We start from the raw sequence: 8648 nt of genomic DNA, 5'->3' as shown, positions 1-8648 counted from the left end.
TGTGTTCGTCGAGATCCGATGAATCGTGGATTTATGATCGGTTTATCTATGAATATTATTTGAATCTTCTCTGAATTCTTATATGCATGATTTGATATCTTTGTATTTTTCTTTGAATTATCAGTTTGGTTTGGCCAACTAGATTGGTTTCTCTTGCAATGGGAGAGGTGCTTAGTTTTGGGTTCAATCTTGTGGTGTCCTCACCCAGTGGCAAATTAGGGGTAGCGAGGCACGTATTTGTATTGTTGCCATCAAGGGTAAAAAGATGGGGTTTTCATCATATTGCTTCAGTTTATCCCTCTACATCATGTCATCTTGCTTAAGGCGTTACTCCGTTCTTATGAACTTAATACTCTAGATGCATGCTGGATAGCGGTCGATGTGTGGAGTAATAGTAGTAGATGCAGGAAGGAGTCGGTCTAGCTTGGGGTGCCCTAGGGGCTGCCTCCCTTCCCTCCTCCACCTATATATATGAGAGGAAGGATAGGGGCAAGACACACCACGATTCCCTAGACGTGTGCGGCGCCCCTCTCCCTCTAGTTTGTCCCTCATTCATATTTTCATAGTGCTTAGGAGAAGCCTTGCGGAGATAACTTCACCATCACCGTCACCACGCCGTCGTGCTGCCGGAACTCATCTACTACTTTGCCCGTCTTGCTGGATCAAGAAGGCGAGGACGTCACCGAGCTGAACGTGCGCAAAACTCGGAGGTGCCGTACGTTTGGTACTTGATCGGTTGGATCATGGAGAAAGTTCGACTACATCAACCGTGTTGTCAAACGCTTCTGCTTACGGTCTATGAGGGTACGTAGACATACTCTCCCCCTTGTTGCTATGCATCTCCATGGATAGATCATTGCGTGCGCATAGAATTTTTTTTGTTTTCCATGCAACATTTCCCAACAAGTCGGGCGGGCCCAGAGAGCACCCGCAGGATTTACGGTGGCGGCTGGCTGTTAGCGGTACCACCCAGGATGTGGTGGTAGCTCCGAACTTGTTCGGACAGCCATCACTTATTTTAATAATGCACTAACAGGTTTGGGTATTTGATCTGAGTTGGCCAATGGCCTATACGCACTAATCACCACGTGGGAACAGTTATGGGCACTCGGCACATACCTTTCTTCCGAAAACTCTGTCAAACGTCTAGTTCAGCATTATGGCATGCTCGGATCGTGCCGACCATCCGAGGTGGCGCTGGTATTCACCCTGCACACAATGACCCGGAGTGCAATGGGCGATGGGCCCAAGACCCCGGAGTGCTTAGGATGTAGACCGGCGGGGACCTCTCTGCAGAGCCTAGGTAGGACTACAATGTGTTGATCTTCCAAGGCCGGGCATGACCCAGGAAAGTGTGTCCGGCTAGAGTAATCAAGCGTGATGGGTAATGTGGTGCACCCGTGCAGGTAAGTTATCTATTCGAATAGCCGTGTCCACGGTAACGGACGCTCGGAGATGTATCCCGATCTATTACAACTAGAAACGGATACTTGAGATATGAGATGGATATGATGGCTCCGAGATTGCTTTCCCACAGGGAGTCGAGGAAAGATCTCTAGGCGTTAATGCTACAATATGTTTGTTAATTATAAAATGATATTCTTTACTCTTCTACATGCTGCAAGATGCTTGAAGATGCTAGTCTTCGATAGGCTAGAATTTCCCCTCTCTTCCGGCATTCTGCAATTCAGTCCACAAATACAACCCATTCCTTTGATAGTGTTGCATACATAGTGTAGTTCTGATGTAAGTCTTGCGAGTACTTTGGATGAGTACTCACGGTTGCTTTGCTACCTCTTTTTCCCCTATACCCGGTTGCTGCGATCAGATGGCGGATCCCAGGAGCCAGATGCCACCCCCATCGACTACTACTACTACCTCGATGGAGGCTACTACTACGTGGAGACCACCGACGACCAGGAGTAGTTAGGAGGTCCCAGGCAGGAGGCCTTGCCTTTTCGATCATCGATGATGTTTGTGCTTGTCTTTTTAATGCAGTCTGGTTTAACTTATGTCTGTACTCAGATATTGTTGCTTCCGCTGACTCTTCTGCTCTCGAGATTATGTATTTGAGCCCTGGAGGCCCCTGGCTTGTAATATGAAGTTTGTATTTTTTTTTAATTTGTGTCTAGAATTGTGTTGTGATATCTTCCCGTGATTCCCTGATCTTGATCGTACACATTCGTGTGTATGATTAGTGTACGATTGAATCGGGGGCGTCACAGGTACGGAGCCTTGATAGCCGTAGGATGCAGATCGGGCTTTCGCTGTTACACCTGGCAACTAAAATTGAAGAGATACATGAGAAGTGTCCAGTTCTTCACTTCCGTCAGGTTTGGGGCCTAGCGAGGGCCTTCCAAAAGGTTTGATCATATTACTATAATCGTGGGTGGCAATTTGCTCCACTTAGCAGGTTTGTTCGATCACTATGAAGAACTGTAGCTAATTATGGTAGATTTCATATATATGTTGTTTGTGTCCAGAAAAGAAGTGATGTTTTAAATACAGTCCAGCTTTGTGTAATTTCCGTTTGCTCGGTATTTTCCCACTTGCTACTCCTCAACTATTTGTGACCTGTCAAAGAAAAGGAGAGATTACGGGAGCTATAATGCACTTCACCATTTAGATGATATTTATAGCTCTAGTTTATTTTACGAAGTTACCATCTATGTAACCTTCCTGTCTATAATAGTGAAATTGAGCCTTTTTACCGCTTGGATATCTCTTACATGCTTGATTGTTCCAACTACATTAGGCCTTTTATTTGTTCTTTTCTGTTAAAGCTTATCTATTTAGTGAGGAGAAAAGCTTCAATGGTTGGTGTTCCCGACCATCGGTTAGTTTTGAATATATAATAAGGTAGAAGCCTTTTTTCAAAAGAAAAGGAAAATGGTTGATGCCCTCGGCGTTAATTTTGCATATTCCTGTAAATTATTTCTTCCCGCTAATTATATGGGATATGCTAAAGAAATTCAATGAATCGCTTTTTATCTTCTCATCCTTTTTATCCTGTTATGCATGTGTCTGAATGTTATATTTGTTTATAGAACATCTTCTAATTATTCATATTGAAAAGTAAGAGCATAATCATTTTCATCACTTTACTGCATCAATACTGCCGGGCGCGTGTTCTAAAGCGAAACGATGACAACAATATTTGTATTTGGGAGAACCCCTGGATCCCTGACAATCCTTGCTTCAAGCCAATCCTTAAGCCGGTGACTGGTAATGCAGTTTTGGTGGAGGACCTCATTGATCAAGGTACTGGTTTGTGGAACATACAGGCTTTGCAAGCAAACTTGACTCCTGATATGGAGAAGGTTCAAAGAATTCCTATGGATTATCTCGAGGAGGATACGTCTCAAAAGATGAAACCCAAAAGATGTTAAACAGTTAGGTGTGGTGGAGTGCGTATGTTGAGATGGATGTGTGGCACACAAGGAATGATCGAGTTCAGAATGATGATATACGAGATAGAGTTAGGGCAGCGCCAATTGAAGAGAAACTTGTCCAACATCGTCTGAGATGGTTTGGGCATATTTAGCGCATGTCTCCAGAAGTTCCAGTGCATAGCGGACGGCTAAAGCGTGCGGAGAATGTTAAGAGAGGTCGATGTAGACCGAATTTGACATGGGAGGAGTCGTTAAGAAATACCTAAAGGATTGATGTATCACCAAAGAACTAGCTATGGACAGGGGTGCGTGGAAGCTTTGTTATCCATGTGCCAGAGTTATGAGTTTGTCGCGAGATCTTTATGGGTTTCACCTCTAGTCTACCCCAACTTCTTTAGCACTAGAAGTTTTGTTGTTGTCGTCGTTGTTGTCGTCTCGAGGAGGATACGTGGTCCTGGCAGCTAGAGAAATCCGGCAACTACACGGTCAGGTGAGCTTACCGGGCTATCCTAGCAGCCAAACCGAACTACACAGCATCTGGTTCGTCAGCTTCCAGTAAATCCCACGGGAAGAAATAATGGAGGATGCCAGTACCACTAAAAGTTCAACTTGTTTTTCACACAACTCTGAAGGAATCACTGCTTATACAGAATGTCCTCTCGTGTCACACAACTCTGGAGGAACTGCTTATACATGACTAACGCAGAGTTCCACAACATAACCTAGTACTCCCTCCATATCTAACTTGGTACTCTGCTCACTGTGGCTGAGCTTCCACCCAGTCGTCGTTGTCAAAATATGCTCTATCCAGAAGATATGCGACCTCTTTGGCTACACCGGGATCAGTACTCTTCTTCGTCAGGCGTCGACGGGCTTGGTTGGCTCCCACGCCAAAGCAGTCTTTTTCGATGAACGTTTCATTGCCGCTATAAGATTACAGATGTTAAATGATTATTATCTGATGCAAGGGAACAAATGTTATAGGATTTATGTGAATGAGAATAAAGCAACTCACTCGGCCTCGAGTTCCAAGGCGCCCAGCCAGCGCTGTCGACCACCGGTGACATGGTGGTCTTGAAAAACAGAACGCGGGCGTTGCTCGTCCACGGGCGTCCGAGGAAGACAGGGGAAATACCGGTAATGCTGCCTCCAATGAAGACGAAGGCACTCTCTGCATCCAGGGTAGAACGTGCTTCTGCTGTGATATATCCTGGCCACCTTCTCCGCATAGCTTTGTCGTTCTCAGATCACACCGCTGTATAGCAACCCACAACAACAAATTAGCCCCCAAACAGGTTGGAATGTGCTACACATGAATTTACAGTATGCACGTAATAAAATAGTACCTCGAACACAGTTTGACCGTAGCCAAAAACGAAGTCAATCGCCCCCTCAATTAAACAGCTGACATAGTAATGCCTCCCCGCCAAATCGCTGAGCGTGTCCTGGACACCAAAGAACCCGCATTCGTAGAATAAAGCTCTGTCACCATTGATTTGAAGAGCGATGGCTGGCACTGGCTCTCCGTCGTATGTATTCTGGAGATATAAGAGACAGTTGTGTTCATAAAATATTCAAAATTATATCATGATGCATGAAAATGAGTTTCTGACTTATTTTGACAATCTCGCTTCGGGGCGGACGTCGCCGCCAAATTTCCGGAAAAGTCCCTACGGTTTTTGATATTCAACCCGCGGTCCTTTTTAAAGTGGAAAAAACGTTTCGACCCAGATCCAGCCCGCCGAGGCCCGAGTGCCGCCGCTCCCGCACGCCACCACCACCAGCGCCCGCAGAGCGCCCGACCCGAAGCTCCTCCTCACGTGCGCCTCCTCCCCGGCCTCCCTCGCGCATCGTCCGGCAACCGGCGCCGCCGCCGGCGACTCCCAGGTCACGCCGCCGCTCCCCTTCCTTCTCTCTTTCCTCTCTCTCTCTCTATATCTCCTTTTCTCTCCTTATCTCCAGGAGCTCAGCGCCAGCGCCAATGCCCAGTCCTCCAGCTCACCCTGGAGGTTCGAACGCCGCCACGGGACCTCCAGCGGGCAGATCCGGCATCTCCCTCCCGGATCCGCGCGCCCTCCACCTCCTCTACCCGATCCGGCGCCGCCCAATCCGCCATGACCTCCACCATGGCGCCCGCCGAGATCCTGCGCATCCTCTCTGTCGACGCGCCGTTGTCGCATGAGGACTTGGACGCCTGGCTCGCTGACAACCTCCCCCAAATCCTACAGGAGGTTCAGGTACAACATCTACTTGATTAATTTCTGAATTCCACTTCTTTTTTGTGCATGTATATGCAATTGAGGGAGACTCTTCTTGATGATCTTGTGTGCCAAATCTTACATGGACAGTTAGAATGTGTGATACGTTGTGTGATCCAGCGACAAAATTCAGTTAGTGCTGCTATGTATCAGTCAAGGGAATGGTATAGAGAAGAGAGAATGAGGACAATACAAAGTGAGTGGGAGAGTGTGAGTGATTAATGAAGGGGTATAGGCTTTGTACTATGACACACAGTACATTGTACAAATAAGGAAGTGGGTAGTGTGCTATCCTTGTTGTGAAAAGGGAAGATTTCTTTCCTGACTCATGTAGTACCAGTACTGGTGGATCGATGATCTAAGGATCATATGAATGATTAATGGAGGATAACATAGTATTGTTGTAGAGGTGTCGACAGCTGCAGTATTTGAATCTAAACATGTGATACATGAAAGAGCTATTTTGAGTTAGATTATTATTTGGTTTTGGGTATAGAGTAATTATTTCGGTACATGGCTTATGTCTCAGTATGTACTATGTAGTTTAGTCCCAGCAAAAGTGCGAAACCTTGTGTATTTGTTCTGCAATCCTGGTAATGATATTTTGCAGATGTAATAATGCAGGTGAATTTGGGCTTGCCGAAATATAGGAGTGTGCTGTGTGCTGCAGCAGGTTTGGATGCGGCAATCAAGACCATGGCTCGGCTTGGGGAGCATCAAGCATCGACTGATGTGAAGAGGCCAAGATGAGCTTCTCCAGTCCAATCCCAATCTGATTCAGGAGAGCATATTCTTAAGGTTGTCATTGCACTTTCTGGATAGGTTAAACTATTGATAAGTTCAAATTCTGACTAGGACAACAAAGCCTCATGGGCCAGAGTATTCAGGAGGACACCAATCCAAACCCATGGTGTTTGAGGCAGCTTGAAAGAAGGTTTGTTGCAGGGAAGAGATAGAAAGAGCAAAATAGAGAAGGCAGGGGCGTGATCTGTTGTAGGTATGAAGTGAAGTAATCCTTCCATTCCTGTTGTTTGTTTTCGCAAGTCTGTTTTGCACAACTCTGTTTGCAGTGCGTGCAGTAACTGATCGATTGCGTTTTGAGGGTTTTAGGTGTTGAATATGACCGGACCATTAAAATAGAAGTTGTATATCTTTACAAGACCTTTCGAACGAATATTTATTTGCAATTTTTCGTCAGATGTCCTAGGAGATATGCCTATCTGAACTTATTGTTAGTCTTCGTCAGACTGCAGTTTCAGGCATGACTTCCTATTTTGCGCGGCGTTTTAAAGTAACTTCAAGGCTGAATCTGTCCATGGGTCTATGGATGTATTTTCAGTATTTGGTTTGAAATTTCCAAGGATAATTTATCTGAAATTTTCGTTGAGTATAGTGAAAGATACAACCTTCTGAATGCTGTTATCCATTGCGAGTTCTGTTCTGAACTTCTGACAGTTACTGTTTTCTGTATTGAGAAGTTGTTTTCTGTATAGAGGAATTTTGCTATGGGACTGCACTTACTTGCCCCCTTGATTTTTCAGTGTACTAGGCAAAAAATATTGTACTGAGTGATCTGCACTAATGTGAATCCCTGAAAGTAGATTGCAGTTAGAACTAGAAACCATTTTTTGGTTTGTTTCCTGAAATTAATAGCTGTTGTGAATTGTACAGGGTTCGTTGTTCCCATTTCTTATAGTTTGTAATTGTATTCCTACAGTCTAACAAGACCATCGCATGGATTGATTTGTTGGGAGGACAACCGCAACAAGATATGCTGCTGAATAATCAACATGGAGTTTGAGTCAGGTTGATGTAGTGCATTAACCTCGGCTGATCTATCTTGTTCTGAATTCCACTGGTGGTAACTTCACTCGTAAATTTTTGCTGCTCAGGTCTTTTACTTTTTTTTTGCTGCTCAGATATTGGACTTGCGATTGAAGAACCTGCTGAAGTATTGAGTGGGCTACCTGTAGCAGAAGACGCAGCAAGCGATTGAACCCCCACACTCGCAGCGTTGGACCGATCAATGAGTAGTTGTGTAGGTTCTTGGTACACTTGCTGCACCTACTGAAGCGTACAATGGATAACGACGATCCATTTGCAGGGAGGGGTGCACATCGTCAGTGGTCGCATGGACAACTCCGGCGATTGCCGCGGTGATACCATGCAGAGAGGTGTTATGAAGATCGTAGACTGTATGAAGGAGGCGTACATGACTCGCTGACTCCTTTTTCCGGTGGCTGTTCAGGTTCGATCGGATCAGGGTCAGCAGATCGGCGGCAGCATCCCACAGGATAACTTGACGGGTGTGGCCATCACAACGACATCACGGTATCGTTGGCCAACCTGTTACATTATTTCTCTCTTTGTAATGTGATGAGTAACCATCAGTTGGTGAATCGATTCTCTTATGAATACTACTGTATCTCTCTCATCTCTTATATTGAGTGAACGAACAAAGTGTACAAATGAAGTCACAGTGAGCTGAGCAGAGCAGCTGGTGATCAGATGATTTCGGGTCCCTGCTAGCTATTTCTGATTTTGAAGCTATACCTACAGGACAAATGATTACACTACATTACAAGTTGAAAAAGTGTGCAAAGTGGAAGTTAGTACTAAAGCGAATTGCTCTTTTTTATCTGCCAACAAATTTCAGTCATAATATGTGCCATTGAAGTGGAAACACAAACTAGGACGTGCAAGATTTGTTTCTCCCGTTGCAACGCACGGGCCTTTTTGCTAGTAAGCTTATAAAAGCTGGAAAAGAACTGACTAGAAACCAAGCTGAGAAAAAAGAACTGACTAATAACCACAAAATCTTTCTACCTCGTCCAATTCATTTCTGAAGCAACAAACATGATATAAAAACTGAGACTACAGTAGCACTGTAGTCATGGTAAGACTAAACAGAGCTGCTAATTTTCACACCCAAATAAATAATTACTGTCAATCACAAAAAAGAACATGCATGAACATTTCAGAAAAAACAAGAAAACAA

The 8648-nt window shown here is 44.8% G+C and overlaps 1 long non-coding RNA gene across 3 annotated transcripts; it reads left to right on the top strand.

Annotated features, from left to right (window-relative positions):
* Window positions 1-5342: 5342 nt before the first annotated feature.
* LOC109774756 (uncharacterized) lies at window positions 5343-8010 on the top strand. 3 transcript variants are annotated; one of them, XR_012187375.1, is made up of 7 exons: window positions 5343-5629; window positions 6261-6448; window positions 6529-6647; window positions 7368-7456; window positions 7570-7688; window positions 7755-7824; window positions 7899-8010. It is a non-coding gene; the product is annotated as an uncharacterized lncRNA (long non-coding RNA). The 3 variants fall into 3 exon arrangements; XR_012187374.1 differs by having other exon boundaries at window positions 5344-5629; window positions 6275-6448; XR_012187373.1 differs by having other exon boundaries at window positions 5344-5629; window positions 6275-6448; window positions 6516-6647.
* Window positions 8011-8648: the final 638 nt, after the last annotated feature.

The sequence above is a fragment of the Aegilops tauschii genome, chromosome 6, assembly GCF_002575655.3.
Source record: "Aegilops tauschii subsp. strangulata cultivar AL8/78 chromosome 6, Aet v6.0, whole genome shotgun sequence".
NCBI lineage: Eukaryota > Viridiplantae > Streptophyta > Magnoliopsida > Poales > Poaceae > Aegilops > Aegilops tauschii.
This window is presented reverse-complemented; position numbering and strand designations above follow the sequence as displayed.